At 36.1% G+C, this 24,246-nt stretch overlaps 1 long non-coding RNA gene across 2 annotated transcripts in view; it reads left to right on the forward strand.

Annotated features, from left to right (window-relative positions):
• The window catches only part of LOC116269687, a 44,312-nt gene extending 23,516 nt beyond the window's left edge, over positions 1-20,796 (forward strand). For both annotated transcript variants that reach the window (XR_004177370.1, XR_004177369.1), the window contains exons 2-4: positions 775-842; positions 16,585-16,636; positions 20,739-20,796. This is a non-coding gene — a long non-coding RNA (uncharacterized LOC116269687). The remainder of the gene's footprint in view (positions 1-774; positions 843-16,584; positions 16,637-20,738) is intronic.
• Positions 20,797-24,246: the final 3,450 nt, after the last annotated feature.

Genomic DNA, 24,246 nt, shown 5'->3' on the forward strand with positions numbered 1-24,246 from the left:
AATGTTTTGCTTCTTAAGAAGAGAAAATCCATTGCTCTTTCAGCTGCCTGAAAGCTTTCTCTGGCACACACTGAGGAGTTATGCACATAGAAAAGTGACCAGAATCATCATCCACCACCGTTTACTCCCAACCACCAAAATTGCTGTATAATGAGATGGCAAAGCTCTAAAGTATAATTATATGGTATTGAGTAAAATTCTAAATTGCAATTAGACAACATTGGGTAGAATTCTGTGAATATTCTCAGCTGTGCCATAAAAACTTTACAAAGCAAAGGAAGACATAGATCTCAAGTGCCAGCTGCTGCCTTTCGGGGAAGCCGCCTGCCACGGCCACTTCTCCAGAGAGCTTCCCAAAAGAATAGTACCAAGCTTGCAAGGGCCAAATCAACACTGGGCTGTTTCAAGCACCAGTACATCTGATAGGCCTCCCAGTGTCTAGGAAAGGATTATCCAGAAGAGGCATCTTTTCATTCCACGGATGTACTAAACACCTACCCAAAGCTGGTGTTTTTTCTAGGCACTGGGTCTGAGATAGATGAGAGACATTCCCTCATGGAAAGATGGAATTATTTCTCTTTTACTATAGTCAAGTGCACTGCATCCAGCCTACTGCCCACTGATTGATACAGAGGTGAATAAAATTAACAAAAATTCCTGCCCTTGTAGAGCTGACATTCTAGAACAGATGAACAAATAAACAAAATGTATATTATGTCAGATGATGATTAGTACTAAGGGTGGATGCTAATGTGATTACATCACTCTCCACAGCATGAATGGGAAAGAGAGTCCTGGGGATGAAGAAATCCAAAAATCTAGGACTTCACGAAGTAATCAAGGTAAGCAGAGATGGGTGAAGGTTGAGTAATTCTGATGATTTCAGTGCTGTTAGTGATGCAAGGCCGTGAGTTATGAAGGGTCAAGTGGCCTTGCTGGATGCATGCAGAATTTTTGGACCCTCTATGTATGACAATGGAATTAAAGATGAGAAAAGGGGTAGTTTTACATGGAAAAAATGGAGTTCCACTTAAGAAAAAAAGTGTGTGAGAGATGAAAATAGGAAGGTATCATCAGCTAATAAATTCTATTAGTCTATTATAAATCTTGTATCAGTTTCAAAATGATACCACACTAACCCAAGTATCAATACATCAGTGGAACAAATTTGACAGCCCCATAATGCATTCAGAATACATGAGAATTTATAACTTACTTTTTCATTGAAGTAGAACCTACATACAACAAAGTGCCCACATGTTAAATATGCAAATATTTGTACCTGTTTACCAACACACACATGAAGATACAGCACATTTTCAGCACCAGCAGTTTCCATCATGCCCATTCTCAGTCAATATGCTGCTCCTGCAGAGATGACCACTGTTCTGGCCTCTGTCACCATTGGTTTTGCTTCTTCTTGAACCTCATATATGTGGCTTTATATAGTACATACTCTTTTGTGTTAGTACTCTTCCACTAATCATCAGGTCTGTAAGATTAATTCCATTGGTGCATAAAGCAGGAGTTCGCTGATTTTTCATTGTTGTGGTGCATAACTCCATATGAATAAGCCAAAATTTAGTAAATCTATTATTTGGGTTGTTTCTAGTATAGAGCCATTATATAAAGCTATGAACAGTTTTTCACATGTCCATTAGTAGATATCAGCATTCCTTTTTTTTTTTTTTTTTTTTGAGTATGTAACCAGGAACAAAATTGTTGGGACATAGAGTATTCGTGTTTTGCTTTAGTAGAGAGTGCCCAAGGTTGTCCAAAGTCCTTATACAAATTTAAATTTGTGACCTGACCCATCCCTCCTCACTGGGCGAGGCCTCCCTGTAGGAACTCCAACTCCAGCCAGGGGCTCAGGGACAGAACCCTCATCTCCCTGGGCCTGAGCACCTAGGGGGAGGGGTGGCCATAGTCTCTGGGGACCTGCAGACTTACTCTTTGCTCCTGCTAGTTCTGAGGAATTTGGGCAGCCCAAATGGGCGGGTTTTCTCCCAAATGTAGCACACCCCCTCCACCAAGGGGCAGCCAAAGTGCTTCATTAAACTGGTCATGCTCCCCGCACCACCCAACTGGGTGAGACCCTACACAGGGGTTGTTAGACACCCCATACTGAAGTGTTCCTACTGGCATCAGGTAGGTGCCCCTTGAGGTCAGAGATCCCATAGGAAAAAGCAGGCACCCATCTTCGCTGTTCTCCCGCCTTCTCGAGTGACATCTCCAGGCATTGGAGTGAACCAGACGAATAGGGCCTGAAGTGAACCCCCAGCAAACTGCAGCAGCCATATAGAAGAGGGACCTGACATTGAAAGAAAAACAAACAGAAAGCAACAACAAAAGCATCAATTAAAAAAGTCCTCACAAAAACCTCATCTAAGGGTCAGCAGCCTCAAAGATCAAAACTAGACAAACTCATGAAGATGAGAAATAATCAACAAAAAAACACTGAAAACCCAAAAGGCCAGAGTGCCTAATTCTCCTCCAAATGATCGCAGCACCTCTCCAGCAATGGTGCAGAACTGGATGGAGGATGAGTTGAATGAACTGACATAAATAAGCTTCAGAAGGTGGGTAATAACAAACTCCATTGCACTAAAGAAGCATGTTCTAACTCAATGCAAAGAAGCTAATAACCTTGATGAAAGGTTACAGGAGCTGCTAACTAGAATAACCAGTTTAGAGAGGAACATAAATAACCTGATAGAGCTGAAAAACACAGCACAAGAACTTCATGAAGCATACACAAGTATCAATAGCTGATTCGATCAAGCAAAAAAAAAAAAAAGAATATCAGAGTTCGAAGACCATCTTGCTGAAATAAGACAGGAAGACAAGACTAGAGAAAAAAAGAGTGAAAAGGAACGAACAAAAACCCCCAAGAAATATGGGACTATATAAAAAGACCAAACCTGCAACTGATTGGGGAGAATGGAACCAATTTGGAAAACACTCTTCAGGATATCATCCAGGAAGACTTCCTCAACCTAGTAAGACAGGCCAACATTCAAATTCAGGAAATACAGAGAACACCACAAAGATACTCTACGAGAAGATCAAACTCAAGGCACATAATTGTCAGATTCTCCAAGGTTGAAATGAAGGGTAAAAAAATGTTATGGGCAGCCAGAGAGAAAGGCCAGATCACCTACAAAGGGAAGCCTATCAGACTAACAGCAGATCTTTCTACAGAAACCCTACAAGCCAGAAGACAGTGGGAGCCAATATTCAACATTCTTAAAGAATTTTCAGCCCAAAATTTCATATCCAGCCAAACTAAGCTTCATAAATGAAGGAGAAATAAAATCCAAAGACAAGCAAATGCTGAGGGATTTCATCACCACCAGGCCTGCCTTGCAAGAGCTCCTGAAGGAAGCAATAAATATGGAAAGGATAAAATGGTACCAACCATTGCAGAAACACATCAAAACACAAAGACCAATGACACTATGAAGAAATGGCATCAACTAGGGTGCAAAACAACCAGCTAGCATCATGATGACAGTATCAAATTCATACATAACAATATTAACCTTAAATGTAAGCAGGCTAAATAACCCAATTAAAAGACACAGATTGGCAAACTGAATAAAGAGTTAAGACCCATCAATGTGCTGTATTCAGGAGACACATCTCATGTGCAAAACACACATATGTTCAAAATAAAGGGATGGAGGAAAAATTACCAAGTAAAAGGAAAGCAAAAAAAAAAAAAAAAAAAATTTAGGGGTTGTAATCCTCGTCTCTGACAAAACAGACTTTAAACCAAAAAAGATCACATAATGGTAAAGGGATCAATGCAACAAGAAGAGCTAACTATCCTAAATATATATGCACCCAATATAGCAGCACTCCAATTCATAAAACAAGTTCTTAGAGACCTACAAAGAGACTTATACTCCCACACAATAATAGTGGGAGACTTTAATACCCCACCGTCAATATTAGACATACCAACAAGACAGAAAATTAACAAGCATATTCAGGACTTGAACTCAGCTCTGAATCAAGTGGACCTAATAGACATCTACAGAACTCTCCACCCAAAATCAACAGAATATACATTCTTCTCAGTGCCACCTGGCACTTATTCTAAAACCGACCACATAATTGGAAGTAAAACACTCCTCAGCAAAAGAGTGAAATAATAACAGTCTCTCAGACCACAATGCAATCAAATTAGAACTCAAGATTAAAAAGCTCACTCAAAACCCCACAACTACATGGAAATTGTACAACCTGCTCCTGAATGATTCCTTGGTAAATAATGAAATTAAAGCAGAAATCAAGAAGTTATTTGAAACCAATGAGAACAAAGAGACAATGTACCAGAATCTCTGGGACACAGCTAAAGCAGTGTTAAGAGGGAAACTTATAGCATGAAATGCCCACATCAGAAAGCTAGAAAGATCTCAAATTGACACCCTAACATCACAATTAAAAGAACTAGAGGAGCAAGAGCAAACAAATCCAAAAGCCAGCAGAAAACAAGAAATAACTAAGATCAGAACAGAACTGAATGAGATAGATGAACAAAAAACCCTTCAAAAAATTAAGGAATCCAGGAGCTGGTTTTTTGAAAAAATTAACAAAATGGATAGACCACTATCTAGACTAGTGAAGAAGAAAAGAGAGAAGAATCAGACACAATAAAAAATCATAAAGGGGATATTATGCTGACCCCACAGAAATAAAAACTACCATCAGAGAATACTATTAATACCTCTTTGCAAATAAACTACAAAACCTAGGGATAAATTCCTGGTCACATACACCCTCCGAAGACTAAACCAGGAAGAAGTCAAATCTCTGAATAGACCAATAACAAGTTCTGAAATTGAGGCCTACCAACCAAATTAATTCTGAAATTAATGGCCTACCAACCAAAAAAAGCCCAGGACCAGACGGATACAGTCAGATTCTACCAGAGGTACAAAGAGGAGCTGGTACCACTCCTTTTGAAATAATTCCAAACAAGCGAAAAGGAAAGACTCCTCCCTCACTCATTTTATGAGGCCACAGCATCATCCTGGTACCAAAACCTGGCAGAGTTACAAAAAAAAAAAGAAAACTTCAGGCCAATATCCCTGAAGAACATTGATGCAAAAATACTCAATAAAATACTGGCAAACCAAATACAGCAGCACATGAGAAAGCTTATCCACCACAATCAAGTTGACTTCATCCCTAGGATGCAAGGCTGCTTCAACATACACAAATCAATAAACATAATCCATCACATAAACACAAGCAAAGACAAAAACCACATGATTATCTCAATAGATGCAGAAAAGGCCTTTGATAAAATTCAACATCTCTTTGTGTTAAAAACTCTCAATAAACTAGATATTGATAGAACATATCTCAAAATAATAAGAGCTATTTATGACAGACCCACAGCCAATATCATACTGAATGGGAAAAAAACTTGAAGCATTCCCTTTGAAAACCAGCACAAGACAAGGATGCCCTCTCTCACCACTCCTATTCAACATAGTATTGGAAGTTCTGACCAGGGCAATCAGGCAAGAGAAAGAAAGAAAGCGTTTTCAAACAGGAAGAGAGGAAGTCAAATTGTCTCTGTTTGTAGATGACATGATTCTATATTTAGAAAACCCCATCATCTCAGCTCAAACACTCCTTAACCTGATAAGCAACTTTAGCAGTCTCAGAATACAAAATCAATGTACAAAAATCACAAGCATTCCTATATACCAACAATAGACAAGCAGAGAGCCAAATCATGAATGAACTCCCATTCACAATTGTTACAAAGAGAATAACATCCTAGGAATACAGCTAACAAGGGATGTGAAGGACCTCTTCAAGGAGAACTACAAACCACTGCTCAAGGAAATAAGAGAGTACACAGACAAATGGCAAAAGATTCCATGTGCATGAATAGGAAGAATCAATACAATAAAAATGGCCATACTGCCCAAAGTAATTTATAAATTCAATCCTATTCCCATCAAACTATCATTGACATTCTTCACCGAATTAGGAAAAACTACTTTAAATTTCATATGGAGCCAAAAAACAGCCCATATAGTCAAGAAAATCCTAAGCAAAAAGAACGAAGCTGGGGGCATCAGGCTACCTGACTCCAAACTATACTACAAGGCTATAGTAACCAAACCGCATAGTACTGGTACCAAAACAGACACATAGGCCAAGGGAACAGGACAGAGACCTCAGAAATAACACCACACATCTACAACCATCTGATCTTTGACAAACCTGACAAAAGGAAGAAATAGGGAAAGGATCCTCTATTTAATGAATGGTGCTGGTAAAACTGGCTAGCCATATTCAGAAAACTGAAACTGGACCCCTTCCATATACTTTATACAAAAATTAACTCAAGACGAAGTAAAGACTTAAATGTAAAGCCCCAAACTATAAAACCCTAGAAGAAAACCTAGACAATACCATTCAGAATATAGGCACAGGCAAAGATTTCATGACGAAAATGCCAAAAGCAATTGCAACAAAAACTAAAATTGACAAATGGGATCTAATTAACTATAGAGCTTCTGAACAGCAAAGGAAACTATCATCAGAGTGAAAAGGCAACCTACAGAATGGGAGACAATTTTTGCAATCTACCCATCTGACAAAGGGCTAATATCCAGAATCTACAAGGAATTTAAACAAATTTACAAGAAAAAAAACAACCCATCAAAAAGTCGGCAAAAGACATGAACAGACACTTCTCAAAAGAAGACATTTATGTGGACAACAAACATATGAAAAAAGCTCAAAATCACTCATTATTAGAGAAATGCAAATCAAAACCACAATGAGATACCATCTCACGCTAGTCAGAGTGACGACTATTAAAAAGTCAAGAAATAACTGATGCTGGCAAGGCTGTGGAGAAATAGGAATGCTTTTACACTGTTTTTGGGAATGTAAATTAGTTTAAACATTGTGGAACACAGTGTGGTGGTTCCTCAAGGATTTAAAACCAGAAATACCATTTGACACGGCAATCTTATTACTGGGTATATATGCAAAGGAATATAAATGATTTTACTATAAAGACACATGCACACGTATGTTTATTGCAGCACTATTTACAATAGCAAAGACATGAAACCAACCCAAATGCCCATCAATGATAGACTGGATAAAGAAAATGTGGTACATATACACCATGGAATACTATCCAGCCATAAAAAGGAATGAGATCATCTCCTTTGCAGGAACATGGATGAAGCTGGAATCCATTATCCTTAGCAAACTAACACAGGAACATAAAACAAAACACCGCATGTTCTCACTCATAAGCGGGAGTTGAACAACAGAACACATGGACACAGCTGAACAATGAGAACACACAGGAGGGGAACAACACACACCAGGGCCTGTCAGAGGCTAGGGGGTGAAGGGAGGGAGAGCATCAGGACAAATAGTAATGCATGCAGGGCTTAAAACCTAGATGATGGGTAGACAGGTGCAGCAAACTACCATGGCACACGTACGCCTATGTAACAAACCTGCACGTTCTGCAGATGTATCCCAAAACTTAAAGTAAAATTTTAAAAAAAGAACCGAATGGGAATTGTAGAACTTAAAGATACTATAACAAAGGCTCACATAACAGGCTCAGTAGTAAAGTGAAGAGGATAGAATCAATGAATCTCAAGACATATTAGAATTAATCCAATTTTGTTTGAGACCAGCCTGGAAAACATGGCAAAACCCTGTCAAAACCATGGCAAAACAAAAAGTACAACAACAATTAGCTGGGCATGGTGACTCACACCTGTAGTCCCAACTACTCCGGAGGATGAGGTGGGAAGATTGCTTGAGCCAAGAGGTTTGAGGCTGCAGTGAGCTGAGATTGTGCCACTGCACTCCTCTGGGTGACAGAGTGAGACCCTATCTCATAGAAAAAAGAAAAAAAAAAAAAAAGAAAAAAGAGACAACTTATCCAATCTGAACAGAAGAAATAAAGTAGATAAAAATAAATAGAGCCTCAGGGACCTGTGAGACAATAACAAATGAGCTAATATTTATATCATTGGAATTATAGGAAAAGAGAAGAAAAAGAGAGATACTAAAAAAAAAATTTGTGGAAATAATGGCTGAACATTGCCTAAATTTGACAAAAAAACAAACAACAAACAACATAAACCTACAGATTCAAGATGCTGGGTGAACCCCAGAGAGAATAAATATAACAAAATACATGCTGGGACACAGCATAATTAAACTTCTAAAAAATAAAAAATCAAAGAAAAAAGTCTTGAAAGCAACTGGAGGGAAATAATACATTACTAATAAGAGAATTCCAATTCAAATGACTGCAGGTTTCCCTTGTAAAACCATGGAGGCCAGAAGTAAGTAACACATTTTCCAAGTACTGAAAGGTAAGAACTGTCAAAGGAAGGAAATTTTATACCTGATGAAAATACTATTCAGAAATGTACGGCTAATAAAACATTTTCGGATGAAAATAAACTAAGAGAATGTGTTACTAGAAAGCCTTCCCTTAAAGAATGGCTCAAGGAAAGGAATTGATAACAGAGGATTTTAAATTTCAAAGGAAAAGAAGAATGTTGGAATGACTAAAAATGGGGCAAATATAATAGTCTTTTTCATAGGTTCCTTGAATCACTTGATAATTAAAGCAAAAATTATAATGTCATTTGATACAGTGCTCAATGTACATAGAGAAAACACTTAAGGCAATTATACCTAAAAAGTTGGAGGGTAAAGGGAACTAAATGGAAGTAATCTTTCTACATTTAACTGCAAGTAGACAGTGATAAGTTTTATATATATGTATGTAGTGTGTATATACTTACACATACTATACGGAATGTTGGAATATATATATAGTGTGTATATATACACATATAAAAATATACACATTATGTATACATATGTACACACTATATATTGCAACATATTTATAATACATAGAGTATTTATATATGTATTTTATATATTTGGTATTTGCTTTGTATAGTTTTCTTAGTAGTTGCTGTAGGCATTACATTACATGACATAGTGTGTGTGTATATATAGTGTATAGTGTTTTATATATATATACAGTGTTATATATATACACTAGTGTGTATATATATATCATGTATGTGTATAGTGTCATATATATATACACTAGTGTGTATATATATATCATGTATGTGTATATATATTGTTATCTATATACACTAGTGTGTGTGCATATATATCATGCATGTGTACATAGACATATATGTATAGTGTAATACAGCAACTACTAAGAAAACTATACAAAGCAAATACTAAAAAATACTATATATAAATCAGGATGGAATCCTAAAAACTGCCCAAGTACCCCACAGGAAGTTAAGAAAAAATGAAGAGGAAGAAGAAACAGACCAACAGAAAACAAAAACAAATAATAAAATGGGAAACTTAAGCCCTAACAACTAAATAATTACATCAAATTTAAGTGGTCTAAATACAGTGATGAAAACATACTGCCAAAGTGGATAAAAAGATGATACAACAATATGCTGTCTATGAAATTCACTTCAAATACAAAGACATAGGTGAGTTGTAAGTAAACAATTGAAAACAGATATATCATGCAAACAAACAGTAATCCAAAAAGCAAAAGTCACTATATTAATATCAAATGAGGTGGACTTCAAACAAAAGAAAACTATAAGACACAAAGAGGAACATTATATTACATAATAATAAAAGGATCAATCCACCAGGTAAACATAATAATCCTAGTGTGCATGTGCCAAACAACAGAGCCTCAAAATACATGAAGCAAAAATTAATACAGTTAAAAGGAGAAATAGACAAATCCAAAATTATAGCTGAGAATTTTCTATCTTACTCTCAGGAAATGATAGAACCACCAGATAGAAAATCAGCAAGAATATAGAACTGCACAACACAACTAACCAATAATATCTAATTGGCATATAGAAAACACTTCAGACAAAATTATCAGAATATTTTTGTTTTCAAGTAGTTCAGAACATTCACCAGGGTAGCCCAAGTTCTCAACCATAAAACAAACATCAACAAATTTTAAAATCTTGAATTTATATAAGGTATGTTCTTTGACTGTAATGGAATCAAGCTAGAAATGAATGGTAGAAATACATTAGAAAAATCTCCAAATAACTGGAAATTAAACAACACACTTCTAAATAATCCATGGGCTAAATAGGAAATCTCAAGGGAAATTTTTTAAATACAATTGAATAAAAATTTCAAAACATGTATCAGAATATGTAGGATCCAGTTAAAGCAGTGCTGACAAGAAAAATTATAGCAGTAAATGTTTTCATTAGAAAAAAAGAAAGGTCTCAAATCAATAACAAAGTTTCTGTCCTAAGAAACTAGAAAAAGAAGAGCAATGTAAGCATAGACCAGATAAAAGGAAGAACATAATAAGGATAATGAGCAGAAACTAATGAAATCCAAAACAGGAAAAAAGTAGATAATGTCAATGATCAGAAAATTAATTCCTCTATGCCTTATTTGTTGAGAGTTTTTATTATGAAAAGACATTGAATTTTATCAAATGCTTTTCCTTTATCTATTGAGATGGTCATGTTATTTTTATCTTCATTCTACTAATGCAGTGTATCAGATTCACTGATTTGTGTAGGTTGAGCCATCGTTGCTTCCCAGAAATAAATCTCATTTGATCATGGCATATAATGCTTTTAATGCGTGGTTGAATTCAGTTTGCCAGTGTTTTGTTGAGGATTTTTATGTTTGTGTTTATCAGGGATAGTGGCCTGTAATTTTTTTTTTTCTTGTTGTGTCCCTATATGGCATTAGAATTAAGGTAACTCTAGACTCATAAAATGAGTTTGAAAGTGGTACCTTCTCTTCAATCTGTTGGAAGAGTTTGAGAAGGACTGTTATTAGTTCATTTTTAACGTCTGATAGAATTCCGTGAAGCCATCTGATCCTGGACTCTTCTTTGATGGGAGATTTTTGATTATTGATTCAATCTCCTTACTCATTATTGGTCTGTTCATGTTCTATTTATTAATGATTCAGTTTTGATAGATTGTATGTTTCTAGGAATTTGTCCATTTCTTCCAGGTTATCCAACTTGTTGGCATTTAATTGTTCATGGCAGTCTCTTATAATGTTTTACATATCTGTAATATCAGTTGTAATGTGTCCTCTTTTATTTCTAATTTTATTTTTTTTTTCTCTTTTTTTAGTTACCCTAAGAGATTGTCAATTTTACTTACCTTTTCAAAAAACAGACTCTTAAATTTGGTTGATTTTTTTTCCATTGCTTTTCTCATCTCTATTTAATTTATTTCTGTTCTGATTTTGCTACTTTTTTCTTCTACTAGTTTTGAAATTATCTTGGGTTTGTTTTCCAGTTTATTAAGGTGTAAATTTAGATTGCTTACTTCAAATCTTTTTCTTATCTTTATATAGGTACTTGTTGCTATAAACTTCCCTCTTAGAACTGCTTTTGCTGTATCCCACAAATTTTATGTTCTCATTTTTGTTTGTCTGAAGGTATTTCTTAATTTATCTTTAAAGTTTGTATATAACAAGCCCACAGCTAACATCATGTTCAACAGTAAAAAGCTGAAAACTTTCCCTCCAAGATCAGGAAAAAAACAAGAATGCCCACTTTTGTCACATCTGTTCAACACAGTACTAAAATTCCTAGCCAAAGTAACTAGGCAAGAAAAAGAAATGAAAGTCATTCAAATCTGAAAAGAAGTGAAATTGTCTCCACTGGCAGATAACATGATCTAAAGACTCCACAAAAAAAGTTATTAGAACTAAGAAATGAATGAAGTAAATTTTCAGAATAAAAAATCAACATACAAAAATCAGTAGTGTTTCTATATACTAACAATGAACTCTCTGAAAAAGAAATTAAGAAAACAATCCCATTCACAGTCACATTTTTAAAATATTTATGAATAAATTTAACCAATGTGTAAGATCTATACCCTGAAAACTATAAAACATTGATGAGACAAACTGAAGACACAAGTAAATGGAAAGACATCTGATGTTCATGAATTAGAAGAATTAATACTATTAAAATGCCCTAAGCATCCCACAGCTATCTACGACTCAATGCAGTCTCTTTCAAAATTCCAAGGGCACTAGTGCAACCATTGTGGAAGACAGTGTGGTGATTCCTCAAGGATCTAGAACTAGATATACCATTTGACCCAGCCATCCCATTACTGGGTATATACCCAAAGGACTATAAATCATGCTGCTATAAAGACACATGCACACATATGTTTATTGCGGCACTATTCACAATAGCAGAGACTTGGAACCAACCCAAATGTCCATCAATGATAGACTGGATTAAGAAAATGTGGCACATATACACCATGGAATACTATGCAGCCTTTAAAAAGGATGAGTTCATGTCCTTTATAGGGACGTGGATGAAGCTGGAAACCATCGATTCTCAGCAAACTATCACAAGGACAGAAAACCAAACACCACATGTTCTCACTCATAGGTGGGAATTGAACAATGAGAACACCTGGACACAGGAAGGGGAATGTCACACACCAGGGCCTGTTGTGAGGTGGGCGGGGTAGCATTAGGAGATATACCTAATGTAAATGACGAGTTAATGGGTGCAGCACACCAACATGGCATGTGTATATATATGTAACAAACCTGCATGTTGTGCACATGTACCCTAGAACTTAAAGTATAATTTAAAAAAAAAAGAAAAAACACTAAAATTTGTGTGGATCCACAAAAGACCTCAAATAGGTAAAGTAATCTTGAGCAAGAAGAATAAAGCTAGAGATATCACAGTTCCTGATTTCAAATTATATTAAAAAGCTAATAGTAATCAAAATAGTATGGTACTGACATTAAAACAGAAACATAGACTACTGGAACAGAATAGAATACCCAGAAATAAAACCACACATCTTCAACCAAGGCATCAAGAATACACAATAGGGGAAAAAATAGTGTCTTCAATAAATGGTGTTGAGAAAACTGAATACCCACATGTAAAACAAATAAAATTGGATCCTTAATTTACACTCTACATAAAAATCACCTCAAAATAAATACCTGAACATAAAACCTAAAGCCATAAAACTCCCAAAAGAAAACATGAAAAAGGGAAAGGTCCATGACATTGGTCTTGGCAATAATTTTTTCATTTTGGATATGACCTCAACAGCACAGGGAACAAAAGCCAAAAATGGGCAAGTGGGATTATATTAAACTGAAAGTTTTCTGCACAGCAAAGGACACAATTAACAACATGAAAAGGCAACCTACAGAATAGGCAAAAATGTTTGTAAACCATATATGAAATAAGTGGTTATATCAAAAATAAATTAAAAACTCAGACAACTCCTTAGCACAAAAACAACCTGTCAAAAACTTGAGAAAGGACTTGGATAGACATTTTTCCAAAGAAGACATACAATGACTAATGGGTATATGAAAAAAGGCTCAACATTACTAATGCCAAAGAAATGAAAAAGAAAACCACAATGAGATATCACCTCACACCCGTTAGGGTGGCTACTATCAAAAAGAAAAAAAAGACAAATAATGGTGAGGTTGTGGAGAAAAGGGAAACCTTATACACTATTGGTAGCAACTATAAATTAGTACAGCCATTATGGAAAACAGTATGGAGGTTTCACAAAAATAGAATTACTATATGAGCCAGCAATCCCACTCCTGGATATATATCCAAAGGAGAGAAAATCACTATTTCAAAGAGATACATGCATTTCATGTTCATTGTAGCATTAACCCTGATAGCCAAGATGCACAAACAATCTAAGTGTCCATGGACAGCTGAATTAATAAAGTGTTACACGCGTGCACACACACGTGCACACACACATGGGGCCAGAGGAGGGGGAGAAGAATATTATTTAGTCTTTAAGAAGAAAAGCCTGTCATTTTTGACAACATGGATGCATCTGGAGGGCATTATGCTAAATGAAACAGGCCTGACATAGAAAGACAAATTCTACGTGATCCCTCTTACCTGTAGGATCTAAAAAAACTGAACTCCTAGAAACAGAAAGTAAAAGGGTGGTTACTAGTGGCCCAGAGTTAGAGGAAATGGGGAGGTCGAAGAGTACAAGTTTAAATTATAAGTTTTGGAGACCTAATAAAAAGCATGGTGACCACAGTTTATAATAGTGTATTTGTTATTTGAAAGTTGCTAAGAGAATAGATCTTAAGTATTATCATAATGACAACAACCAAGAGGTAACTATGTGAGGTGACGGAAATGTTAATTAGCTTAGTTGTTAATCATTTCACATGTATGTGTATGTCAAAATATCACATTCTACATCTTAAATATATATGTTTTTTATTTGTTAATTATCTCAATAAAACTGAAAAAAATTAAAAAGCTATTTTTAAAAAGATCGACAAAGAAAAATAAGAAACACAACTCACCAATCACACCTGTCAAAATGACTAAGATAAAAATAGTAACAATGCAAATGCTGATAAAATATAGAAAAACTCGATTATTCATACATTGCTGGTAGCAATGAAAAATAATACAGCCACTCTGGCAAAAAGTGTGACAGTTTCTTATAAAACAGTGAAATTACCATACAACCTAGCAATTGCACTCTTGGGCATTTATGACAGAGAAATTTATGTTGATATAAAAACCCGTGTACAAAAGTTCATAGCAGCTTTATTTTAATAGCCCCAAACTGAAAACAACCTTTATGTTTTTCAATGGGCAAATGGTTAAATGATCTGTGGTATATCCATACTTTGAAATACTACTTAGTAATAAAAAGGAATGAACTATTGATACATGCAACTACCTGGATGAATATTTAGGAAATTCGGCTGAGTGGAAAAAGTAAATTACTTACTGTATGATTCCACTGATGACATTTTTGAAATGGCAAAATTTTAGAAATGATAACAGATTTGTAATTGCTAGGTGTTAGTAACAGGGTATACGGTAGGAGAGAGAGAGGTGTCCTTATAAGAGGGCAACACAAAGGATCTTTGTAGTGATGGAAATGTTCTGTATCTTGACTATGGTGGCAAATATAGAAATCTACACTTGTGATAAAATTGTATGGAACTAAAAACATACCCACAGACACACACAGATGAATACATATACAACTGAAGAGATATGAATAAAATTGGTGGGTTGTATTAATGTCAATATTCTGGTTGTGATATTGTACTATAATTATGCAAGATGTTAGAATTGGGAGAATGTGGATTAAATATACTCAATCTGTCTGTATTATTTCTTACAACGGCATGTAAGTATTATTATCTCAAAATAAGAAAGTTTTTTAAAGTAATGCAAGCAGAAAAAAAATAGAATTGGAGGAATGAAATTGAAAATGAAGAAACAGGAGTCTGCTTGAATCCTACTTCTAGCATAGGATCAGCTTTTGACACACTTAGCCATAGTTAGGCTTCAACATCTTAGAGCACACATTCTTTTTCTGGAATATGCTTTGCTTCCCCGCACATTAGCCTAAGAATGCTGGCAGTTTCAAAGAAGACCAAAGAGTAGACAGATGGTGTTATGGAAAAAAATTCATAGACCTAAATATGAAAAACCTGGCAGGGAAAGAATGTCACCAACCAAAATCAGAATTTTGTTTTAGTGAAATTGAAGATTTATTTTGCCTAGCACACTTGAAGGCTTACCTAGGAATTAGGGAACTATACTATGAAAAGTAAACATTTAGTTTAAAGAAGATTTAAAAAAATTGCTACATTTGGCAAAAAAAAAAAAAAAAAAAAAAAAAGCACAAAGTGCTGACCTAGTACATCATTCAGTAAATCTCTAAACTCAATGCCTGTGAAGAATGAAAAAAGTGCAAAATTATAAATGAAATTATAAATTTTTGATAAATTCATGTAGTTCTAAAATAGGTAGAACAGATATTTATGTATTTTAGACTAATGGAAAACAGCATTCTACATATTTTTAAATGTCAGACATAACATTAAAAACAGACAATAGAAACCTTAGTATATCAAAGTATCCAGATTTTGAAGTTTTTTATATTGGTATAGTTTTAACTTTGTAAATTGCTTTTAATAATTACATTTTAAAATTAATTCTGAGTGAATGTGAATTTGTAAAGATAGAAAAAGAAAAGCCAAAACAGAAAATACATGACCAATGACTTATTCACTTTTCTTGTATGTATGTTTTTGAACCTAGTAAGCATAAAGAAAAAAAATCTCAAATTATTAATCTATGAGTCAATTCCAAGGAAACTTCACAACTTTTCTTGTACCTTAAACACCTGCTTCACCAAAAATGTATAAACACCAAAATATCATTTGGACAAATGTCCTAATTTACCTTCAACAGGCACCTTTTTGAAATAGCAATAACAATTTTGCTGAGTTATTAGACTTATGATTCATAACTATTCATTTCCTGTAAGAATTATATCAGCATTTATTAAAAAGCATGAAAAGACCGTAAGAGAAATGAGGGAACACTTTACACTGACAACTCTGACACCTTTTCAAAATTCTAAAGAAAGCTGTGAATAAACTATCCACTTGGAAATCATGCTTATTCAATTCTGCTTGCAGGTAAATATTGGAAACATTTGTGAACAGAAGCAAGAAACCTCATTAAAGTAAGGTACAAAAACAACTTGAATAAATACATAAACGACTTGAGCCTATACTATAGGGCAATAGAAAAACACCAAAAAATTGTCCAAATTGACCATTTATGAAGAAAAAACACAAGCACAAACTAGAGATGTCTTTAAACATTTTTCCCTAAATTTTAGATAAGCAGCCTTCTAACTGATAGATAGAGACAAAATTTAAATGTTTTCAATCCTGTAGATTAGAATGCACCTGCTCTCTGTCCCAAATACCAGTCCAAGTGAATGACTACTGTCCACCCACACTAAGGACCTGGACTCACCCTCAGCCCCACTTTTCTTTCACCTCATTATTCTTCCCTCTCAAACTACCTCCACCTCCACTCTCAACATCTCTTACCTGGACACTTGAACTTGTCATCTTAGTGGCCATCCAGTTTCTTGTCCAGCACCAGTCTAGTGCTTGACTAGATTATCTGGATCTAATGCTGGAGTAATTCTGTGGATCACTTTCAGAGTGACTTGACTGACACCACACACCTCAACATATTACTTCACTGGTTACATAAAACCCTTTAGTATGGCTTTGCACAATCTGGTGCTTGCTCATCTCACCACCCTCATTTCTCACCATCCCTACCTCATCACCATTTACATTCTGTTCTCACCAATCTGTCTGCTGTCTTCTAAATAACCTACAGTTTATACTCCTGTGTTTCTATCATACTATTTTTTCTGCCCAAATTTTCCTTCTCTTCATATCATCTTTCTTCAGTCTTAAAGCAGGCCTTACGTTCTCACACCAGTTAAAATGGCAATCATTAAAAAGTCAGGAAACAATAGATGCTGGAGAGCATGTGGAGAAATAAGAACACTTTTACACTGTTGGTGGGAGTGTAAATTAGTTCAACCATTGTGGAAGACAGTGTGGCGATTCCTCAAGGATCTAGAACCAGAAACACCATTTGACCCAGTAGTCGCATTAGTGGGTATATACCCAAAGGATTATACATCATTCTACTATAAAGACACATGCACACATACACTCAATGTGGCACTATTCACAATAGTAAAGACTTGGAACCAACCCAAATCCCCATCAGTGATAGACTGGATAAAAAAAATTTGGCACATATACACCATGGAATACTATGCAACTATAAAAAAGGATGAGTTCACATCCTTTGCAGGGACATGGATGAAGCTGGAAACCATCATTCTCAGCAAACTAACACAAGAACAGAAAACCAAACACCACATGTTCTCACTCATAAGTGGGAATTGAACAATGAAAACACATGTACATAGGGAGGGGAATATCACACACCAGGCCCTTTCGGGGTGTTGGGGGCTAGCGGAGGGATAGCATTAGGAGAAATGCCTAATGTAGATGACAGGTTCATGGGTGCAGCAAACCACCATGGCACATGTATACCTATGTAACAAACCTGCACGTTCTGCACATGCAACCCAGAACTTAAAGTATAATAAAATAAATAAATAAAGAGAGAGAGAGAGAAGAGAGAGCAGGGAGTTGGTCTTTGTTGACTGCCTTGTCCCAATTTCCTAAAACAGTGCCTAGTTCACAGTAAGTGCATGGAAAGTTTTCAAAGTTAAGCCTAAAATGGCTACACATCAGTTCCATTTATATTTCTTTATCTAGAATTTCACCATATAGCTACACCTAACCTCAAAGCAGACTGGGAAATATAGTGAACTGTGTACCCAAAGAGAATTAAAAATGGACTTGGGTGAGCAGTCAGCAGTTTCTGCCACAACACTCTCATGTAAATACAGTGGCAGTAGAAAATAAAAATACAAATATGCAAAAACCAACTAAAAATGCCATTTTTTTCTTAAAATAAAAACCTACTTGAAGCTAAATTTAAGTCGATTAGAAAATAAACACAAAAAAATGAACAGGGAGCATTTAATTAGAGAGCCATTAGGTATTTATGTTTTAGAAGTGATTGTATCAATCTTTTACATATGTAATATATAATTATTATACTCTTTAAACTATGTCACATTATGTTTAGGATGTAATATTATATAATTATAATATTGATCCCAAAAGATAGCACACAAAAACATCCATGAGCCAATGTTACTCATGAAATTTTAATGCAATAATCCTAAATAAAGCATCAGTAAACAGAATACACAGCACATTCAAAGAATGAATAGCCACATCTATAAGTGGAGTTCTCTTGTTATAACTCACCATAGTAATAAATAAAAGAGAAAAAATCTTTTTATCATCTCTGGTGGAGACTAAGAAGGCATTTGATCCAATCTCAAGTTCATTATCGATAAAAAGGAAAACCTCTTAATACATAGATAGTTCCTTGCTGGGTTAATCCTTACATGTGATAAATTTTAAAATTATATGATTATATAACTGGAAAACTTTAAAAACTCTAAAACAATAGCATAATTCAGCTCACTTGGTGCAAAATTAATATACAAAAATTAATGGGCCAGGTGCGGAGGCTCACGCCTATAATCCCAGCACTTTGGGAGGACGAGGCAGGCAGATCACAAGGTCAGTAGTTTGAGACCAGCGTGACCAACATGGTGAAACCTTGTCTCTACTAAAAATACAAAAATTAGCCAGGTGTGGTGGCAGACACCTGTAGTGCCAGCTACTTGGGAGGCTGAGGCAGAAGAATCGCTTGTACTTGAGAGGCGGATGTTGCAGTGAGCTGAGATCACACTACTGCACTCTACCCTGGAGGACAGAGTGAGACTCTGTCTCCAAGAAAATAAATAAATAAAAATAAAAAATGAATGATCTTGCATACAAAATAAATCAGTTAGCAAAGACCCTGTTTAAATAGCAGCTAAAAGTACTAAAATGTAGAAATTAAATAAGAAATGTTCAAGATTATACTATGTTAAATTGTTAAATTCTGTAAAGGTACAAAAAAGAAGATGTGAAAAAATGTAAGAGCATAGTTTGTTCTTGTCCTGGAAGACTCAATATCAAAATGAAATCAATTCACCGTAAAGAAATCATAGCTCTCATTAAATTCCAATAAAATTTCAGTAGATATTTTTAACAACTACACAAGATTATTCCTAAAATTCAAATGAAAAATAAACATGTAGGAATAAAACAGAAAATTCTGGAAAATGAGAAATAAATGGTGAGGGTTAGCTTTGCCTGATATTAAAGCACATTAAATTACAATAATTAGAGAAGTATAGTGTTGATGCATAAAGAGACAGATAATAAAACAGGATGGTAGGTCCAAAGGTAGACACATATACATACTGGATTTAGTAAAGGCATATCTTGTGATATAGCCATTCAAATGGCAAAAGTTCAACTTACATGAAGAATTTCATGTAATACCCCTGCTTTGGCTTATAAGACTTTACCTGTATGTAAGAAGGTCAATCAGGATTCTCTCTGAGTAGAGTGCTATGAAGTTATAGCCGACACACAGACCTCTTTGCAGTTGTGTGGTTGGTGCTTGCTCTGTTAAGTTTTCCTCTGAAAATACTCTAGTACATAGTAGTGATAAGCTCTTTAATTTACATTAATTTCATTAATTTTTTGCCTTAGAATTTCATTTCATAAACATTGACAATCATATGAATGCTTTGATTGTATTTTCTGAAGAGCACAAAATGTAATTGTTATGAAAGAGATGACTGAGATACATAGCCATATTTTAGAGAAATTCACTAATGACACCTATTTTTATGTCATGTTATGATTACCAAATATTAATTATTAAAGTTGCTGTATAAATTTGAGATTGTATTAGCATAAGATGTTTTTGAGACACAGGAAATTGCATGTTTTTTTTTTACCATTGAAGTAACTGTAAAAATATTTTACTTAGAACAAATTGACTCCTAACAAAGGAGAAGAACTCTACCATTATAAAGGGAGCATTATACATGGGAGAAGGGCAGAAATGGCTTATTCAACAAATGAACAAATGGGTCACTATCTAAAGATATTTACAATTATATTCCCGTGTCATTCCTTACACCAAAATAAGTTCCAATGAATCAATGATTTAAATATAAAAATTAAACCTTAAAAGTTTCAGAAAACATGAAAAAAAATTGTTACAATAATCTCAGAGAACATACGTATGTCTGTCTTCCTCACAGTTGTAATCTCAGCAATCCAGGCTCTTAACAAATGCTTGTTAAATTCAAATTAACAAAATTGAATACTACACCTAAAAGGAGTAAGAGCCACGGTCTATAAGGAGTTCATGAAAGATACAGGTAAGAATCTTCTGCCAAAGAGTCTTTGGGAAAACATGGCATTGCATCTAGGAGTAACTGCTTAAATAAGTTTGGAACAGAGACACACTCAGACTCCCATGAGAGAAGTCAAGGCTTTCCTGACAGTGGAATGAGCCCGCAGTCAAAATCCATAGGATAGTGCCTGCCCTCTCCTGCAGCAGAGAGGTCCTTGATCCAGCACATCTGCCATGCTCAGCACCAACCAGCCTGCGTTGTAGCCCATTAACTTTTTATCCTGGCTCCCTGGCAGGCCTCCAGAAGGGTTGCTTTTGGTGCCAGTAGATGTAGAGTATGTCATGCAGACAAGCTTGCCCGTGACCGCAAGGGAGAGCAGGCAAACGCTTTAAGGATGAACTGGTGCAAAACTTTCAAGTGGTGTGGTAAAGCTGTGGACTGCTGAGAAACAGCAGCAGCAGTCAGACCAGCTCAGCTGGAAGCTGTTAGGATTGGGGCAGCTAGTTTTGAGCAAAGAAATCTGTCCAATTGAGGCTGAGGCAGCTTTACCGACAGTGGAAGGCTTTGTAAGAGGCGCTATGGCCAATAATCAAAGATAAGCCCTGTGTGGTTTCAAGAAGGGAGGATCACAGGTCCCAAATTGATCTTTTCCAACCCCCCTGAGCACATGATCATCATCCATCAGTGCTAGCAACCTAAAAATAAAAACTATACAAAGAGCATCTGTAGCAGATTTCAGATTCACAGCAAAGACCTTATGTTTGGTCTAAAACTTGAAGTTTCTCCAAGAGGAAACTCTGCTGGAGATTTCCCCCCAACACCAACCGCTCCAGATCAATGTTCACCCTTTTTAACACTGGCACCATAGATCAATCAACCTACTAGTACTTAGTAAGGGCCCACCATGAGGCCAACACAGTGGTAGTCCCTGACTGGGATGTTAAGATTTTTTAAATCTTATACTTCTAGGAGCTTAAAATATCTCCTCATAAAAATAAATTTAAGCCACATTAAATATGAGAACAATAAAACACAGGAGTGTAGTAATGATGACAATTCTAGTGAACAGAAGTACAAAAAAAGGAAAAATATGGATAGGGAAGTAGGAGGTGCTCTGGGCCTTGGAGGGAGGGGGTAGGATGGGGAGGCAGAGGGGGAAGGAAGAACATTGTGGGTGGGAGGAACAGAATGAGTGGGGGCTCAAAAGTGGAGGAGAGCTGGCATGAGACAAAGGTCACAGCATCTGGTGAGAATTCATGAATCTGTGTCTACAGGGAAGATATTTGGTGCTTTTTTTTTTTTTTTTTTTTTTTAAAGACAGTTTCACTCTGTCACCCACGCTGGAGTGCAGTGGTGCCATCTCAGCTCACTGCAACCCCTGCCTCCCGGGTTCAAGTGATTCTCATGCCTCAGCCTCTCAAGTAGCTGGGATTACAGGCGTGCACCACGACACCTGGGTAATTTTTGTATTTTTGGTGAAGGGTTTTCATCATGTTGGTCAGGCTGGTCTCCAGCTCCCAACCTTATGTGATTCACCTGCCTGGGCCTCCCAAAGTGCTGAGATTACAGGTGTGAGCCACCATGCCTCACCAGGTGCTAATGATTTTTGTCTCAGGTTTTCTTTAAGCTGTCATTCTACCGCATCAGGCTAACCCCCATCTATCCCATCTTCTTTGAAATAGCTTCATGAAAATAACAAGCTGGACTATTACTTAGGATCAAATTTTATAGCTTTGAGGGATCATAGCACTTATACAGGTGCTCATCTCATGTCGTAGATTCGGGAAGATTACCCTACAAGGTGGTAGCTAGTGAGCGCTACAGGTCTCTACGTAACATCATTCATGGACCTTTTTCCCTAAGCCAGATTTCTTCACACTTCCAGCCTGGAAGCTTTTCCATGTAACCTATTTCACTAAACACTGGACTTCTTAAGAGCAGAGACATCCAGCAACTTTATCTATTACAGAGTAATTATTAAGCACCAATTATGTTCAAAAAATTTGGCTAATGTGGTAAATAATACAAAAACACAAAAAAGTAACAACCATATTCGTACTAGTACCCATAGTGCTAAAATCCAAATGAGTGGCCTTTTCAATAGCATATTAAGTGACTTCTAAACATTATATATTATGGTAAATTCTGGGGACCCAAGAAAGGATGTGGGGAAGGAGGTAAAAAAGCATACAGGGAGGCTATTGTAACAAAGTATGTGAAGTGAAATGACATCAGTGAGCTATAGGTACTAAGTAACACTGAGCAGAGATAATACAGCTTAGGTTTGGGGACAGAGATGGCCAGATGTCAGAGGAGTCTTCATGAGGAAGTTACTATCTGAATTTGACCTTAAAGAATAAATAGAGGTTACACAAGTAAAGGAGAGGGGGTGAAAGGAACAGCAAAATCAAAAGCATAGAAAAGCAAAGCAACATGGTACATTCAGAGAGCTAAAGCTATTCAATACTGGTGAAACACGGTGCTACCCTCTAGGAGCATTAAAAGGAGAAACTGTTGAGGATTATAAATCATGCTGCTATAAAGACACATGCACACATATGTTTATTGCAGCACTATTCACAATAGCAAAGACTTGGAACCAACCCAAATGTCCATCAGTGACAGACTGGATTAAGAAAATGTGGCACATATACACCATGGAATACTATGCAGCCATAAAAAAGGATGAGTTTGTGTCCTTTGTAGGGACATGGATGCAGCTGGAAACCATCATTCTCAGCAAACTACCACAAGAACAGAAAACCAAACACCGCATGTTCTCACTCATAGGTGGGAATTGAACAATGAGATCACTTGGACACAGTAAGGGGAACATCACACACTGGGGCCTGTTGTGGGGTGGGGGGAGGGGGAAGGGATAGCATTAGGAGATATACCTAATGTAAATGACAAGTTAATGGGTACAACACACCAACATGGCACATGTATACATATGTAACAAACCTGCACGTTGTGCACAGGTACCCTAGAACATAAAGTATAATTTAAAAAAAAAAAAAAAAGAAATCCATAGGCCAGACCATCTGGGGCCTTTACATCAGGTCACAGAACTTGGTCTTCACTGTGAAAACTATGAGGGCCCATGGAAGAGTTTAAAGTAGGGCAGTGACACGATCAAGTAGATCGCTCTAATAATTGAGTTAAGAACATTGGAAGCAGGAAGACCTGTTAGTATCAAACGGACAAGGGATATGATAGAGTGACACAAGGGATTTTTTTAAAGGACCAATTTAAAGAACATTTTGGAGAAAAATTTAACAGGATTTAGCGTATGAATAAATGGAAATGAGCCAGGTGCGGTTCACATCTGTAATTCCAGCACTTGGGGAGGCCAAGGCAGGCAGATCACTTAAGGGCAGGAGTTCAAGACCAGCCTGGCCAACATGGTGAA

The sequence above is a fragment of the Papio anubis genome, chromosome 12, assembly GCF_008728515.1.
Source record: "Papio anubis isolate 15944 chromosome 12, Panubis1.0, whole genome shotgun sequence".
NCBI lineage: Eukaryota > Metazoa > Chordata > Mammalia > Primates > Cercopithecidae > Papio > Papio anubis.